Below are 18002 nucleotides of genomic sequence, written 5' to 3'. Positions count from 1 at the left end.
GACAACTGTGAATAATGATATGGCTGTGGTAGAAGCCCAGGCATAAACAGCGCATAAATGTAAATCAGGGGTTGCAGTCTGAAGATACAAACAAAGCAGTTGGGAAGCAAAGGCTTGCTTTTTCAGGCTTAAAAACAGCCATGAAAAGCACTGTGATTTTATTAAAATTAGAAATATGTCTACGTCTTTTTCCTTTTAATCATTCACTTCTAGTTCAGTCATGTAATGGCTTGTTCATATCTGTTCTCAATTATTAAAAGACTTCTATCTGGAGAGGTTTTAACAGCCCAAGGGCTTGCCTTAAATACGTACTTAATACTAAATAAAATTGAAGCAGAATATCTGCAGTCCTTCATTTTTGTACCTAATATGTACAAAGCACCACTTAAGTAAAAGGAAGCTAGGGGCGGAAGGGCAATTATGGCTCAATTGCTCATGTTACACTCAGTTTTACACTGGTATCAACAGTATTACATTTGTCTGCTCTACACTGTGCCGTAAATCCTTTTCAAAGTACTTGGAAAGAGCATTTTCATTGCTGTAAACATCAAGACAGGAAGATGCTGCCTACAAATAGGTAAGCGTTTCTTTAAAACCAGTATTTCTGTGTGCTACAAAGGGAGACAGCCCTTGCAGAGATGTTGGCAAGTCATGGCCCTTTAGAAGTCAAAAGATGTTGGTGTGGCTGCTGTGCTGTATTTTGGCGCATTCCATTATGATTCCCTCCAAGATGGATATCAAGAACCATTTTCTACTGTTAAATCCATCCTGTACAGCAGTTAATCCAGGGACACCTACAAAATGAGAACTGATGTGCAAGGCAAGGCATCCTTTAATTTAGGGTTATCAAGTACCAAAATTGAGAGTCCAGTCTAGATGAGATAAATCTGCTCACATATATTCCAGGTCACCAGGTGCAGAAAACTCTGGACCATCTAAAGATGTCACATGGAAAACCATTGACAGGGCAAGGAAGGGCACACAAATGATTTACTGAGGTTTTCATCCATTGAAGCAGTGTGTCCTCTTTTAAAATTAACAGTTACTTCTCAGTTACTTCTCAGAAGTTACTTCTCAGGACACAGTGAAGAGAAATGTGTATTTTTTCCATATTCCTGCTAAACAGACTTCGTGCCATTGCCTTAAATGCTGTTGTTTTCAAGCAGAACAAGCACTGAAAGAAAATGAGACCATTACCATTTTGTTCATGAAGATTCTAAAAAATCTCTATCCTGGCTGGCGCGCAGCCCAAGACAGCTGCTCTGCATGATGTGGAGCAAGGAGAGCTGACCCAGCGATGAGCTTTGATAACTCCAAATCTCTGTTCCAGTTGGGGTTCCAGTTGGGCACTGGTATGACATAGCATTCCAGGTCAACCCCAGCTCCAAATGCTCACCTTGAGCTCTGGTTCATCACAAAACATCTTCTGTGCTTTTTTTCCCTTTCCAATGCATTTGAGATTTTCAGAGCACTCCACTCATCTACAGTGTTATGCTCTGAGCCAAATCACTCCTAATCTTTCACATCTACCACAGCCTTCTGCCAAAGTCCATAATGGCTGGGGCATTTGAAATCCTTTCCAGAATTTAATTTAATTCCAGCAGCCAGTAGGGCTCTGACTCCTGCTGCTCCTTCTCCCTAGCCCTCACTCCCACCCAGCTGCCACTGCTGCCAGAACACAAGCCAACACTGGTCTATCCTTTGCAACCCGCAGGTGGTCATACATCCCCTTCTCCACATATCTGGAGTCTGAGGCTAGCTGGTGTGCTTGCTCAACCAACCAGAAGACCCTTTATGCATAAAGACCAACAAATATCTAAAGCGGGGTAATACAATAACGTAAGAAAAATCACTGAGTTGTTTCCTGCACAGTTGTATGGAAAAATTAATTAAGCCTGACAATCCTGAAGGGCTTGAAACTTCAATCTGGTTCTGAAGTAACTGGAGTTTCTCTTTGTGGAAGAGGGTATACACAGATGTGGTGCAGATGGCAAACAGGTCAAATTCAGCTTGTATATTTGCCAGGCCCAATCTGGTGAGCACCACTAAAGCAGCAGTATCGCTCTTTCCTGCAGTAGAACAGCAGCACTCAGGAAAGAGGCATCACTCTTGTTCACAATTCTAGACTTTGTGTCTATGTCCAACAGTGACTCAACGTCCTCCCACTTTGCCAATTGGACTTCAACGTTTTTCTAAGTTCTTTTCATTTCATTATTTTATCCTTAGTTCCTCCTTGATGTCTTACTTTTCCTTCCCTTCATGATCTATCTCTTCAATACGTCCCTCTACAGCGTACAACTCTCTTCCCACCAAAGCTGCTGCTGCAGAGCGCCACGTCTTAAGTAAAATAACCAGAGGGTAGGTGGTAACTTTATTTTTGTTTTATTACTTATTTTTACTTTTCCAGATACATTTTGATCAAGGAAACTACTGTGACAGTCACTGTATTTCTATTAAGCTGAACTCGGTATATACAGGAGTCTGATTCTAGCTTTTGTCATTCTTGTCCGGCTGCTTTTTGATAGCTAGCTGCAGACTCCCCCCACACAGCTTTTCTGAAAGCAGCTATGCATCTCATTGTGGCAGTCTGTCACAAGAGTACTGCTGTAGCCAAGAAAAACTGAAGACATAAGTAAGAAGTGTTTTATATGAAGGTCTTCTGAGGGCAACTGAAATAACTGGATAAAGGAGACAAACATTCAAGAGCACAAACTGTTCTTCAAAAAGCTTGATACATCCAAAAGCTTGTTTGATATATTTTTTCTCCATTGCATCAGTTATTTTTCTGAAAGACACCATCTCACCCCTCTAGCCTTACCTGTTGGAGCAATCTGTGCAGAAACAAGACTGTGGGGCTTTTCTGAAGTAGCTATCTTGTTGCCATAACAACCCTGCCTTAACATTTCACCTATTCTTGGTATTCACAGAGTAAAATGGAGCACAATTTCCATTTGTTTTCTCTCTTGTATTCTAATATAGAATCTCTAGGATGTCCGTTGCTGCATTCTCTATACCTTAAGAGCTGAGCTTTCCTTTTTCGTGGTTTAGAGAGTTGGTTCACGGTGCTTTACTCCATAAATTCAGTGCAATAATTTGGGCTGCATAACTCCCACAAAAATGTAAGAAGGAATCATTTTCCTGCTGAATGTCATGTCTGACAAAATACTAAGTGAAAAAGAATAATGTCCAGAAAAAGCTTAATGTCCAGAAATATGTTTTGAATCCTGTGGTCATCAGCAGAGCCAGAAAGTGCTCTAGGATTTCAATATCTAACTTTTTAAAAACAAGCCAGAAAATGAAATAACCTTTGACTCTGCTCTCGATGTTGCCAAATCTTATGCTACAGAACTTTACCCCTTTGGCATCACCCAGCTTGGGTATCAAAGCCAAAGCCTGAAAGAGCAAATGGCTGCACCAGTGTCGAATATTCCAGCAAACAGCTGGGGCAGGGGGAAGGCTCCTAGTGGATGAGTTCTTTCTTGCCCAGGAGGATTATTGCTGTCTGTTAACCTCAATGTACTTCACTTAGCAGTGATAACAATTGCTTTTCTGGATAAAATTTTGGAAAACACTAAGTGTGAAGATGGTCTTCAGGGGTATCAGCTGAAGAGCTATTGATCAGAAGGATGGGGTTGTGCTTTTGGTTCCACTTGTTGTTATTGCTTTGTGATTTTGTTTAGTGGAAATCTAAACTCCCAGTGCCACTGAGCCACAGACAAACACCGTGGTGTCAGCACACCATGTGCTCAGAGAATGTCTATTGACAATTTAACCAGAAGGGATGGGGGGCCAGCTCTGAGCTGCTGTTACCATTTGTTTGTTTGTTTGTTTGTTTTTCATTTGATAGTTCTTATAGAAGCAGTTGGTATGCTGTTGCAGATATTTACCAGTTGCCACCCTCCATGGACTACCCTGCTGTCCTGGGGGCTGCAGTTATGGTCTGGCTCAGATCAGTGACAAAGCCCTTTAGGTAATGGACCTCCAGGGTTTGGGCTTGTTTCATGTGGGAAATCAAAATAAGCTGAAAATGAGCCTGCCTTCAATCCTGTCTTTATACCAAAGTAACTGCCAGTAACTGGCAAAATAAACGAGCAGGGAGGTGCTCATTTTCATTTTCTGTTTATTCAAATAGAGGTAGAAATAATAGGAGAACAGATTTTTACCTGGAGGCAAATTCCAGCATTTTGGTATTGTTTTTTAAAGGAGAAATAGAACTGCCTGTCATTGAGATATTCCTGAAATGAGCTGAACTGTTCTGGAGCAATGAGTCCTCCTGGCTAAGCAGCCAGTACATCACGAGGTATGCAGTTCAGGCAGCACATCCAGAGATCACGGAGTCATCAGGTACCTAGCAACAACACCCATGGAGCACTGAACAGATGAAAAAGACAGAAATTAATGCCAAAGCCATTCAGACAAATTGTCTTCTGGTAGAAATTAAAAATAGTAAAGCTGAATCTGAATTTTCCTAAGGGAGTTTTCCACTTTGTGGAAATCGCATCTCATTGGAAAAATAGTTGGATTTAAATCTCTTTTCCTGTTCAGTTAAGGAGCATGTCAAACACTTCTCTGCTGTGCTGCAGAAGAATGTCTCTCAGTCAAGCCCTTGTCCACACCCAGGAGAGAAGCAAACTCTTGCTGTGGCAGGGTGCATGCCAGCAGCTTGTCCTCAGCTGGGGCCTTCATGTTCTGAAACAGGAAGGTTTTGTCTCTGCTTCTTTCCTGGCTCTTCGGACACAGCCCTGGGACTTCTGCAGTCTTGGAGCTCTCTCAAATGGGGTCAAGAAAACTCTTTGAATACATACACCAAAGTTTTCTCTAAAGCAAAATGCAAAATTTACTGTTTCAGAATACATTTTTTGAACCTTTGGCATTTACTGGAGTATTTCTTTAGCATTCTTTCATTATTTGTCTAGACGGTGTACACCTGTGGATTGTCAGGGGATGCTTCAGGCCTAGGGCTGCTCGCTGGAGCAGAGCTGCGTGGACCACCACAGAGCTTTCTCTCTTCACCCTCTGTTCAGGTCACACAGCAGGCCTGGGGAAGCAGCAGGCAGAGAACTGTTCTTTGGCAACACTCAGGTTTATCCTTTCATAGTACATCATCCCTGGGGTCCACAGACCTGTGTTTATTTGATTTCTTTATTCACTCGTCTTGCTTTCCAGAGGAAGGAAGGCAAATCAACTTCACATAGGGAAGGGGCAGTGCACTGCTCTTCATCCCCCCCCTCCTGTGCTCAGGGTGAGAGCACTTCTGCAGCGATAGAGTGAATACAAGTTAATTTCATATGTCGCCCTGTGTTTTTTGACCTCCCAGGGGACTGCATGATAGTCAGAATAGCCTCAGGGCAGCTTCTACTTGGATACTGTACAATACTCAGAGAGCAGGCGTCTGACAGAGGTCAGCCTTGCTTGCTACGTGGCTCCTGCTGCTCTCCTTGTGCAGCTTCAAGCCCCTTTACGGCACCACTGCTGGGTCTCCCAGGTCTGTGACAGGGCCCCTTAAATGCCTCACAACTCCATAGGATGGTTCAGGCTTGACAGGCTACGTGAGGGTCCTGGTCCAGTCCCCCTGCAAGTCCTGACAGAGGCTGGAAATGAGTTTCAGTAAGAGTTTAGGGGCTCCATACCAGTTTTGATCATCATTTATTTTAGATTTCAGTACTGCAGTCAGGTTGGAAATATTGGGATTACCAGGGGAAGCAGAGCACAGCCAGGAACTGACTGCAAGGGAAATAGCCTGCTTTTAAAGATGAAGTAGCAGCAGGTTCCTGGAGGATCTGACCGTGTTCATTTTCATTAGTGATCTTTGCACAAATAGGACAAATGCATCACTGGCAGAATCGGGAAGCATCATCACATAGAACAGTATGACATAACAGTAGGAAAGGATTGAAGAGGGAAAGTAGATATGTCTGGAATTACTTGGCTCCCAGACATTAAAAAAAGTCCCTTAGGACAAGAAAGTTTCTTCCTGTATAAGCATATCAAGAGGAAGTAACTGTGATATATCTGAATGTCCATGACATGACAAGTGACAGAAAATACATACTTGGAATGGCTAGCTGCTTTCCTTCCCATGCTCTCCCTGTTTCTGGACTTTTCAGGGAACTAGCAGAGCCTGAAGCAGTACTCTAACTATTTAATAGTTAATTGGTATTGAAATTAAGCTATTACCCTTTGTAGTTCCTTTGTATTTATCTCCATATCTTTTGTTCTCTTTTCCTTCCAAAGCTGACCTAAGGCCGTACAACCAAAGTTGTAAATAATTGATGGATCATTTTTGGAGAAGTTTCCTGATCCTGTTTCTCCTTTCCCTTTTCCTTGTAAGTAGTTTCCATTTATAAGTTACCACATTTAATTTGGTCTGCCTCTTAAAATTGGGTCACAAAAACTTTACATTGTGTGCCAGATATTACTTCTAGCAAGTAGACTACTTCTACTTCCTCCCTTCCCACACTCATTTGAAAGTTCTACCCTCTTCAGTTTTTCTTTCCTCTCCAGGGGAAGTAGCTTTAAATTCTATGCCTTTATTTTGATCCCATTTATTGCTATTGCTGATCCATATTGAAAATCTATGTACATTATTCCTTTAATTTTGGCATCACACCAAGCTAATCTTTAATCTACAGGTTAACCCACCGCCTAGATGAGCAGATAGTTTTCCCCTTGTTTCTTTCTGCTGTGCCAAAGGGCATTTTGCTGTTTGAGGGCATTTTGCTGTTTGCAGAATCTAACTCAGATCAATGTTGGCAGTTTCCTTTTTTACCTTTGTGTGTCTCGACCTGTGAAATCTAGCTTTATTGATCTGCCCTTTTCCCTTTCTAGTTCTTGCAAGGTTTTTTTTTACTTATGTCCTAATAACTTCTGTTTATATAGCTTTGAATGATATATTTTTTTTAAAGATCATCTTTTAAAGATTAAAAAGATGGGTGTTTAATTAGATCAAAAAGTGAGGTAAATTTTTCTGTTACTTTTAGCTTTTTAGGCAATAGAAAATCCCTTTCTCATTCCACTGTCAAGTTACTGTATCATCTCAGTCCAGACAATTCTCCTAATCAGCTTCCTTAGCTTGTCTAAATTTGCTTTTCTGAAATCCAAATCCCTAGCTAAAGACATACTCATATTTATTCTTTGGTTTTAAATATAAGCTGAATCAATTTGTGATTATTCTGCAGTTACTTTCTATTAAGTTATTCTATTTCCCATCTGTCTTCTAAATTCTCATGACATGTCTCATTGGCTGTTCTGTAAATGATAAAGAATGCAATGGCTAATTCATCCACAAACATCTTGTCATTGCTGGTATTGATCATACTTGTTCATTAGCCAGTTTTGAAAGTTTGATCTTTCCATAATGTTATGTGCAGCAGCAGTATTTATCTTCAAAATGGACAGAGAGTCCTCTATCATATCTGATCGAATCAAGCAACAGTGTCAAGCAACAGTGTTGTTGTTAATATACAGTAACTTGAGATATATTCCTATTTCCTTTTCATCCGTAAGAGGAGTTCATGATGACTTGGATGATGATTGTTTTTTTCCTCTGGATCATTCTGTGACCAAATGATGCTGACTACCCTGTTCACAAATTCTGTCCAAGTACAGCCTTCTCAGCTGTGATCTTGAAACAGAGCCATGTTGCCATAGCTTCTCCCAAGAGCATTCTGGCCTTTCATATAAAACTTCCACCTCTCCTAATCTCTTACATCTCAAAAACATCTGCGCGGTTTTTCAGTGACACAAGAAGCTGGGTGAGTTGCTGTGTTGTAACCTTTTTTTCTTTGTGTCCAGTGTGCTTTGAAGGCTGTCCTGGGTAAACGTTATTTGATTCTATGAAAGCTACATTTCAAATAGACAGTAGAGGACAAAGCAGGAGATGAAAGTAGTCCCTGAGAGCAGTTCACACCTGCTTCTTGAAAGTGCTGATGCTGGCTTCAAATGGGTTAATCCTGGTTTGAATTTTGTTAAATGAGCAAATAAGTCAGTTCTACAGGGGTAGTGAAGGGCCGAGATTAATTAAATCGCACACTGCAAATAGCTGCAAGAGCAGAGAAAGGACTCCTGTCTCATCAGCAGTTTCCAGTTGGCTTCTAGCATAAAAAACATCTGACCACAGATTCACCACAAATTTATAAGGTTATAGGATGGTTTAACAAATCACTTACTGTTTTAATAGTGAGTGCCTAATTTTATTGGTGTCCAGGCTTCAGCATAAATACTGTAAATGTAACACTCACATAGGCAATTATCAGCCTTTGCCTGAGCCTATGCCTCTATCTTCCCTTTTCCCATTACAGCTCTAGAACCATGACAGCAGCAATGAGTTGTAGTGTGGATGTGATGCCTGAGGCCAAACTGCTGCCTTTCCTGGGCCTTTTTGCATGACCATTTACATTCACTGGAGAAGAAACCTGCAGGGGAACTTCAGATCAATATAAGAGGCTGTAGGGATAGTTGCTGTCACTTAATTCTATATGTATCCACTGTGCTGTGCCAGTGTCTGCTTAGTCTGAAATTTGCTTCTGGTTTGGCTGTTCTTTTATTTCTTGGGAGATATACTTCCCCAAATAAGGCTCACCTCACATATTTCTTGCAGGAGAAGAAAGAATATCTCACATAATGACTTAGGAAAAAAAATTAACGGGATTGTGTGAGAGAACTACTGTATGAAGCTGCGTGGTGCAGGAGAGCTGTAATGAAATCTTGCAGTAAGGGACATACCACTGACATTTAGGATTACTGCTGAGTGACTCCTGCTCAGAAGCTTTCAAAGCCATTATCTGGTGCCTGCCACTCTGCCCCATGTCAGTGGGACTGCATCAAAAAGCTTACTTTTAGAGCACTGTAAAGCAACTAATGGAAGAAAACAACAGAAAGAGTCTCATTTGAAATGTGTCATTAACATAGATGCAGAAATGCCAGAGCCTCTGAATATAACAGTCTGAGGACCCATGCATTGTATGGAAGGGACAATGCAGGGGGCAACCAATGCACCAGGCAACCAATTGATACTGGATTATCACAGGTACTTTGAGTGAGGAAGACAAGGAGCTAAACAGCTATCATGTGCTCAATAAAACATTGATGTGGTGTTCTGTCAGGAGGCAAAATGCACCTGGACCTCAAGGTCCTCTACCAGCTGATTCATTTGAAAATGCAGCACAGCAAATAAGAGAGAACACACTTCATCTAAACCCTGCAACAGCTAGAATCATAAGCCAAATATATGCAGTAAAAGTAATTCTTTGTACTTCTTTTGTGCCATTCACCAAATATTCCAATGGATTTCTACACCTCATGCTCCTTTTCATCTGCACATCCTGCTCTTGATATGTTACCATTTGCATTTCCCTGTCAAAAAAAGGGGTCTGAAAAGTGGAATGAAACAAAAGTAATCTTCACAGAGATGGGAGAAGATCTCTATAATTACCGAGGCCTTCTTCATCACTGATTCCAATGCAATCTGTTTTATAAGTGGGCCACAGAACTGCTGAGGATCTTGATGTCTGCCTTCACAAACAGCAAGCACTTACTTTCAAGTGACTGCTGCTTAAAGCAAGTGGATAAAAGCAATAAAAGTCCAATGTGAGTAATATATTTTATGATTTACATCAGTTTATGGTTTACATCAAAACTCCATTTAGGGCAGAAAGAGGGAAGCTGATCCATTTAATTTCTCTGTGTGTCAATTTGGTTATTAGCTTTCCAGTGACATCCTTACCATGGTTCAGAGACTTTTCTTTCTGTTATTCTTTGTCAAGTTTCTGCAGCTTCTTCGATGTTAAATGAAGCTCAGAGAGGATTAATTAACAGGATATCGTAGTTCTGATTAACTTCTTTTTGCAACTGATGACCCAGTCTCTGCCATTTGACCCTTCTGAAGACTCTTCAGAGGTTTTTCTGTCTGTGGCATTTCACCTTTCACAAGTTTAGCAATTTCTTTATCGCCTTCTTAAATATTTTTCTTTTTTCCTATGCAGAAAACAATCCTTAAAAAACAGTAGTTTCTCAGGAAAAACAAACATACAATGTAGTATCCAGAAAGAACGGAAAGACACTTCTTATGCTCCAAAAAATGTTTTCCTCTGTAGCAACCTCTGAGCCTGAACAGCTCAAGGTGTTGACTGGCACAGTAGGAAGAGGCAGCAAAGTACATTTTTCTGAATGAGGAAAACCCATAAGGTCAATGGGTCTCTGTCAACAAAACAGTCAAAGATGATGAATAATGTAACAACTTTTTTTTTTTTTTTTTTTTTAATTCCCTGTTGCTTCTGGTAATCTCTGCCATTATCTTCTCTACATCCTCAGACCGACTTAGTACCTGATGATCAGTTCAGCATTGCTGCTGAGGTCCTCTGGCACTGGAGCAGACTTGTTCACAATATTGGGCAAATTCTCAGATAAGCTCAGCCCCATGTGTTTATGTAGTATCACATGCCTCAGTAGCCTTGACCCACAAATCGTGTTTTTAGGTGAAGTTCATCTCATAGCATCATAGAATTGTCCAGGTTGAAAAAGACCTTAAAGACCATCAAGTCCAACCTGACCATCTGAGTCCTATCACTGAACCATGTCCTTTAAACATATTTGAACGTGTAATTGTTCCTCATGGCCATCTGTTCCACCACATGTATTGCTGTATTACTTAAGCTGCTGTTGTCACAATACTGAAGTGCTACAAGATATTTTTTGAAGACAGCAATTGCCTTATTGAACAGAAATTCATCTGTCATGATTTCTCAGCAATTCTCACTGAAAATGTAAAAAAAAATAAATAAATTACATCATGGCTGGAATAAGACTCTACTCAGAAAAATGCCTAAAGTACACATCACAGCATGACTCATTGGTGTCCATTGCTTTTACACATGCAAGGAAACTCAGATATGAAATTATTAAAATTTTGTACTTGGCAGTCTGCTGAAGGACATATCTTGCTAATGAAATACAGGCTTTAATAGTTTGGCCACATGAATAGCTTCTAGTTTTACTTGAAACATCCTTGCATTCTTCTTTTACATTTCTCCCTTCATAAACTTTTCTTTGGCTTTGGGAATCACTACATGTTTCCCCCATAGTGTATTTTTAAATAGTAGAAATTTTTAAATAGTAGAAATGGACATAAATTTTCAGTCTTGATTATCTTTGTCAAGACTGTTTTCAAACTTATGGTTGGAAAGTGGGAGTATTTGCAGTTCGTGAGCAGCAAATGAAGACATAATGTTTAAAGGTGTTAGGTGAACTTAGTGAAAGAGCCAACCACAAAATCACCTCAGGGTTGTAATGCTCAAAAAAAAAACCAAAACAAAACAACAAAAAAAGGAAAACCAACCAAGAAAAAAACAAAAACAAAAACAAAAAAACCTTCAGCTTCCAGCACTCTTGCCTTTCTGTGGAGCTTCTTCAAAAATTACACTTTTGTCACAATATGAGATCTGGATTTCCAATATTACCTGGAAGAATATGAATAATACAGAAATTAGAGGAGTTATTGAATGTAATTAAAATGAAAATTTTCCATCAATGCTTGATTGCTCATTATGATAACTGGAGGTATATCAAACTGGATATATCAACTGGAGGCTGATCAAAGGTTTTCTGCCTCCAGTATAGTTTACATGTAAAATGTACCAGAAATGTGTAGCATGTTCTTATGAGCAGCACAGAATGGCCTTTCTTTATAGGAATTATAACCAGGTGACCTCATTATGAGAAACAGTGTCAAACAGGGTTTCTGTTCTGATAAAATGAAGATGCTGAGCTCAGACAAGTCTCAGACCACTGCCCTACATAACTGGAACTGAAGCCAACATTAAACTTGGGATTTTCAGTCTTTCTGAGAAGCATAATAATGGATTATTTTTTTTTTCCTGAAAGTTCTGAAAATGTTTTAAACTGATCAATCCAGGCCAGCTTGGGCATAGACTTGAAACTCACAAATGTGAGGTTCTCACAATTATCAAGTGATCTAGGGGAATAACCCTGGTAGAAAACCAGCAGAACCCAATCACCTTAACAAATTGGAAGGCCTCAAGCTGGTGCTTGGAGAAGGGCTTTTAGCATTGTTCATACAGCAGCTCATATGAAACCGTAATATGTTATTTTCAAAAGGTTAGAAAGAATTTGGGCAAGCTCTGCCAAGGGCTGCTCTGATGCTGTGGTCTGGCAATTTTTCATCCTCCTAATGGGTAGGTCAGGTTTGTTTGAAGCTTGAACAGAAAGTGCATTGGTCACGTTTTCCTAGTTTGCTTTTGTTGACCTGGCAAGACTGATGTGAAACTCCACTCCTACAATAGATTATTCAGAGATTTCATGCCTGGATTCTTCCAGAGTGGTAATAGCAACTGTTGCAGACTGAACCCCAAAACTATTTGCAGGTCTGGGGGAGAGGGACAGGCAAGAAAGAGCACCAACACTGTCTGGAACAAAATTAAATGCTAATTATTTTCACATGTAGTGGAGGTGCATATAAATTAACAAGACACTTAAAATCAAAATCAATATGATTATATATATGTGTTTTGTATAATGCGTAACTTACTTTAGAAATTACTTTTATCTGAAGGAAGAAACAATTTAAGAAATAAAAACCTCCAACCCCCTGGTCACCATCATGAGTGGTGTCCTCATTGCCATTAACTTAGCTTTAAAATTTGCAAAGCATGAAATGTTTGGAGTTAAACACCAGACTTTCTCCCCTAAGCTTTTGATAAGCAGACCTCAGTACCACAGGATGACAGCACTGGAAAGCATTCAAGTGAACAAAATATTGAAAAGAGTCCTTTGAACAACTGAAGAACTGCTCCTGTCTTCAGCTGTGAGTATTGATGCAGTGTCTGACACCTGTGGCAGTGGCAATTCTAGATGTGATATCTGTTGGTGTAGAAGGTGCTAAAGATTTCAGATTTTGGTCTTGTGAAGTGTAGCTAAGGAGGATGGGACCCAGCTTTGGACTGTCTGCTCTGGGTTTTTTGCTCGCTCTGCATCTTGATGCTCAAATCTGATTGTTTTTAAGTTGTATACAATGAAAGATTTTTATGAGAGGGAGAGCTAGAGTGAAAAGTGTATAGCACCCTAGTTATGACTTAGTATATATATTCAATGAGTTATATGTTTTGTGTAGAGGCTCCTTCTTTCCAAGAGCACGCATATATCTTGTCCTAATATCCTTTAATAATTGCAACAATACTGTGAAATGACAAAGCAAAACCAACCAAACAAACAAAACCACCACTGCCAAAAAAACAATAATCAGCAAAAGAAGCAAACAACAGAATAAAGAGCACATTATTTCGTTTTCAAGTGCAGCTGTGTATACTTTTTCTGAGTGCACCAAGTGTAGAACTGGAAAACCAGAGAGAATCTCACTGTTCAGGAAAAAAAAACAAAATGGCATGACATAATTGAATTGGTCTAATCTTTATTGTTCATTTTGTACCAGAGGAGAATTGCAACAAGCCAAATTTGTGTTTTGTTCAGTAAAAGTGAGGAGAACTGTCCAGGAACTTGTTTGGACGGTTTTGAAACTCTGCTGTAGAGCACAGACACGTTAATCCAAGGGCACTGCAGGCTCATAACACACTTGGAAAAAAAGTCAGTGTATGATTTTGACTATGGTCCTTGAAAACACACTGCCAAAAGATGACTTGGAATCTGTACTGATAAAATACATCTGTCATGTGAGTCATCTGCAGTAGGACAATCCCTGGAGAGCTATAGCAGTCCAGAATTAGCATCTAGTCTGTTGTCCTTTTTTTTTTTTTTTTTTTTTTTTAATAGAAGATAGCTGACATTTTGTCTTCTGATTGCCAGGGAGTGAGACAAGAGTCTCACAGTTTGTCCAAATGACTCTATGCCCAATTTTAGGAATATAATATCTGTAACTTTTTTTAGCTGCTCTTTCACTTTGGCTAAAACAAAGTGCGTTAAGATACTTTTGTCTCTGTTAGAGGTTATGAAGTCAATGGATCCTTTGAAATGAGTGGGACTCCAAGATTGTGATCTCATTGCTATATTTTAATGCCTTTAAAAATAATAACAATAATGTCCAAACAAAATTAATAAACCCATAAACCTGGCATCAAATTTCCAAAAGGATTTTAGCAGCGTTACAGTAAACAGACAGCTGTCTGTCCCAGTTTCAGAAGGACTGATTCTTCACCCTAATTATCCTGTGCTGTTGCACAGCTAGCTGAGAAGTACACCTTTGAAGAGAAATAGCTATTATTGTGTTTACCTAATCAAGGCTGTTGTGCAGACAGAGGCATATAAAAGCTGAGCTGAACCTTGTTAAGGCTGTTTGCATATTCTCTCATAATGAAACCCTTCAAAACCACTGAACTTGTCAACAGCTGCCAATTTTCATCAAGAAAAGCCTCTCATTAAGTTTACCACAAGCATTTTCAAGCTGCGCTCACAGAATTAGCTTTGTGCTGCTCAGCCTGTAGCTGGACCCAAGCCTGCTCTGGGACCATCTGTGCTGTCAGTACCACCATTGCTTTCCCACTGCTTCAGGGCTTCTGCTGGTCACCTGAAGTCAGTGAGAAGAATTTCTTTGTCACATAGCTTGTTTTTGCAGAAGGGGAGCTGGAGGGTGGTTTGATTTCCTGGTAACTTCTGATCTCTTCTTCTGGATCCAAAGTTTGGTGAGGTTTCTCTCTGTGCCCAGGGTGATCAGCATGGGACAGGGATGCTGCAGACTATTCTAAACTGGAAGTCTCGTGAAGTTTCCTGAAATTACAAAGGTTTGGTTTTATGTTCTTAATCCTTCTCTTTGAACAAAAACATGCTATTACTTGCTGTTTCAATAACTATTTTTCACTCATCGCTTGTAGAATGGGAAATGGTGTGCAAGTCCAAGCTATACTGTTATAGCCCTAGTTGTTACTGCCACCTAGGAACACGAAAGATGGATCTCTGAAGAGATTTTTTTCTTCTTACCATTAAAAAATATTGTTTTTAAAGTTTTAGGTAGCTCAGTAACAACATAGAAGATCTAAAAAAGCTAGGGTGAAAATCATTTATTTGCAGAAAACTGCAATTTGCACCAGCTCTGTTATTAAGGTAGCAGGTTGATTTTCTAAGAGCTCCAGACTCAAGGGTCTTCCAGTTGTGTTCAAGAGGGGTTGGAGTCAGTGAGGATGGAGAATTTCATCCATAGCAACCTAGCTCTGCAGCATAGGACTCTCCTTGTAATTTTTTTTGTTTGTTTTTTTGCTTGTTAGTAACAGGTTAGGAGGAGGATATGGAAGCACAACTCTGCACTCCTATACTGGCATCCCTCACCTCCTGTGCAACAGAGGCAGATGCTTAGTCCAATTCACCATAGCAAGGTAGGAAGAGTTTACTCACTCCCTGCTCACAAACAAAAAGGAAATAATCCCCAGAATTTATATATATCACCGAGTGTTGCCTGCAATGAACTGTATGCACATAAATATTAAGCATGACCTACTATAAATATTCCTAAACAGTACTGAGTAATAAATGAAGCCAAATATTTGCTTGCATTGTGTCCAGAAAAGCTTTGAATAGGTGCCAATGAAATGTATGAAATATACTCCCTATTCAGCCTGCAGTGCTGACAAAACACAGAACAAGATTTTAAGTGGTTTTATAGCTATGCAAATCTGTTTTGTTTTTTTTTTTTTTTTTTTTTTTTTTAATAAATGTTACAACAAAATTAGCTTTACTGGTTTACAAATTTTCAACCTGCAGATGCAGACTTTGTCGTCAACTGTGCAGAGCTGAGGTCACTCTTCCTTGCTTTATGTGGAAACAAAACTTTAGGAGGGGGAAGGCTATAGTGTTCTTTTCCTCCTGTAAAGCAGAGAAAAAGTCTTTTGAGACAACATCTGGTAGAAAACTGATATCAGTGATAAAAATTCTTACTGCAGCATTATTTCCTTTAAAAATTTACCACTGTTTTCATCCACTTGAAAACAACATATTTTCCTCTGTGCTAACAGTCAATGGATTTTTTTTTGGTTCAGAGCAGTCCATTATCATAATCTAGTCTGATCTCCTGTGTAACACAAACCACGAAATTTCACCTATAGATTCCACTTCCTAATAAGATGTCAGAGAAGATAAATTTTGGGTACAGTTTATTTCCGTACTGACTGGCAAATCTCTCTGCTCTAACATGGAAATTTATAAGTACTTTCACCCTGACCTGCCACTTAAGTCAGCGATGATAAAATTAGAGCAGTCTGTCCAAAAGAATTATTTTCTTTCATTCTGAAGCATTGGATGACATTTTGATTTTATTCATGTACAAGCTGAACCAAATACCAGTCACGTCCTTTTTCAGCACACCGTGTTGCTCAGGGAGCTTGAAGGCTGAATGCACATGATACCACAGCCCATCAGTGTAGCTGCTCAGAGTCATTTCTTCTAACATACACAAAGCTGACAAATGAGCCATGAGTTCAAGCGAAGGTCTGATCTCTGCAAAGATACTGATAAGACATGTTAAGGTCACTTTGCCCTCAGCATAAACTACGTCCTTCCAGCTCTGTGAAATTAATTGAATTAACCCAAGATGCTCATTATATCAGGTGGAGACTTTGTTCCTCTGCACTTTTGGGAACATTAATCCTGCTGTGTTTTGCTTCTGTATGAGTTAACACTCTTTACGATTGCAAATGTGCAGGAGGATCCCTTGAAGACAATGGGATGTTCAACACAATATGGAATATTTTGGTTTATGCAGCCCATGGTTTCTTGCCAGACTTCTGTGACTTCTACTTATTTATTATCCAGAATAACATCTTTGGTACTCCAAGAACATTCACTGTTTACTTCATCTTTGCTCAATAATCAAGAAGTAGCACTTAAGAAATACACCGAGTGTTCCTGAACCAGCAGAGTATATCAATTTTAGCTGTAATCAAAGAAAATGGGTCCTGATGCAATGAGATGACAAAGTAGCTCTTCACAATTCTTCCCTTCAGCAATTCTTGAATGCAGCCTCCTCACTGCGAAATGATTATAATGGGGGGCTGCCCATATCCATCTAGCTAGCATTAGCCTTTCTGATGTCTTTTTTGTATCCTAGTTTTGAGTATTTTTCAACTCCTTATCAATCACTGAAAGGCAGAGCACAGTTTCATGCTAGATATTTGAAGCCTACGGGATGGGACCAATGAATAAACATATACTTTCATTGGTGGCTGCTTGGAGTACTTCAACAAGAGGCTTATTCCTCTTCTGCCTTGCCTTAGAGAATAATTCTCTTGCATATGTTCCTGCTTTATGATATTCCATACTCACTGGTTGCAAATTGTGAAGTATATTCAGATTTCTTATTTAAACTTGGAAAATTACAGGAATGACAAAAATGGTGAACACAAACAGGATTTTCTTTAGAACATGACCTGACCTCTAGGGTAAGCATCCTTGGAGAGCTCTACCTGGAGGAGCAGGCAGTCAGTGGGACTGAGATGCTACGTGATCCCAGGGCTGTGTCAGGGACTGCAGAGCTCTGACCACCAGCCAGCACCACTGAGAAACTGCAATCAATTCTTTCAATTGATTTTCTCCCTGCAGACTTGATTTCCCATCAGCAAAAGGATCATCTAGAAACCTTTCTTGAAAGGAAAGCTTTAATTCTCTGTCTTAACAAAATGCTGTGGGAGAACTGATTTGACGGCACTGGAGGGCTCCTTTGTTTCTGAAGTTGGTGAAACTGGATTGCCGTGCTGACCTTTGTTTTGCTGATGCAGATTGCTTACTTTGTCCACAGCATGCTCAGTGCGCTCCAGTTTTTGCTATTCAAACCTTTCTGACGGTTTTGTATCAGGACAGGAGGAAGTAAATGTATTTCCTTAATACAGCCCAGTTTAGCTGGGTTTTCCCTGCCTGCACTGAAGGCTGGATTGGACTCAGCCTTCCTGTGCCAGGTTTAAATGAGGGGTGATAGCCCACCCTTTCATCCTGGGGCAGATGCTCAGGGTTTGGAGAGGCTGTCTCACTCACTGACACAACCATATGGGCTG

The 18002-nt window shown here is 39.9% G+C and overlaps 1 long non-coding RNA gene across 1 annotated transcript; it reads right to left on the bottom strand.

The window, feature by feature from the left end:
- Nucleotides 1-13753: 13753 nt before the first annotated feature.
- Nucleotides 13754-16516, bottom strand: LOC146544963 (uncharacterized). The gene is made up of 2 exons (XR_014881761.1): nucleotides 15715-16516; nucleotides 13754-14733 (listed from the first exon to the last, which is right to left on the bottom strand). It is a non-coding gene; the product is annotated as an uncharacterized LOC146544963 (long non-coding RNA).
- Between the last annotated feature and the right edge of the window lie 1486 nt (nucleotides 16517-18002).

Source organism: Meleagris gallopavo, chromosome 2, assembly GCF_905368555.1.
Source record: "Meleagris gallopavo chromosome 2, MGAL_WU_HG_1.1, whole genome shotgun sequence".
Taxonomy (NCBI): Eukaryota; Metazoa; Chordata; class Aves; order Galliformes; family Phasianidae; genus Meleagris; species Meleagris gallopavo.
The sequence above is the reverse complement of the archived record's forward strand: the minus strand, read 5'-3'. Positions and strand labels throughout refer to the sequence as shown.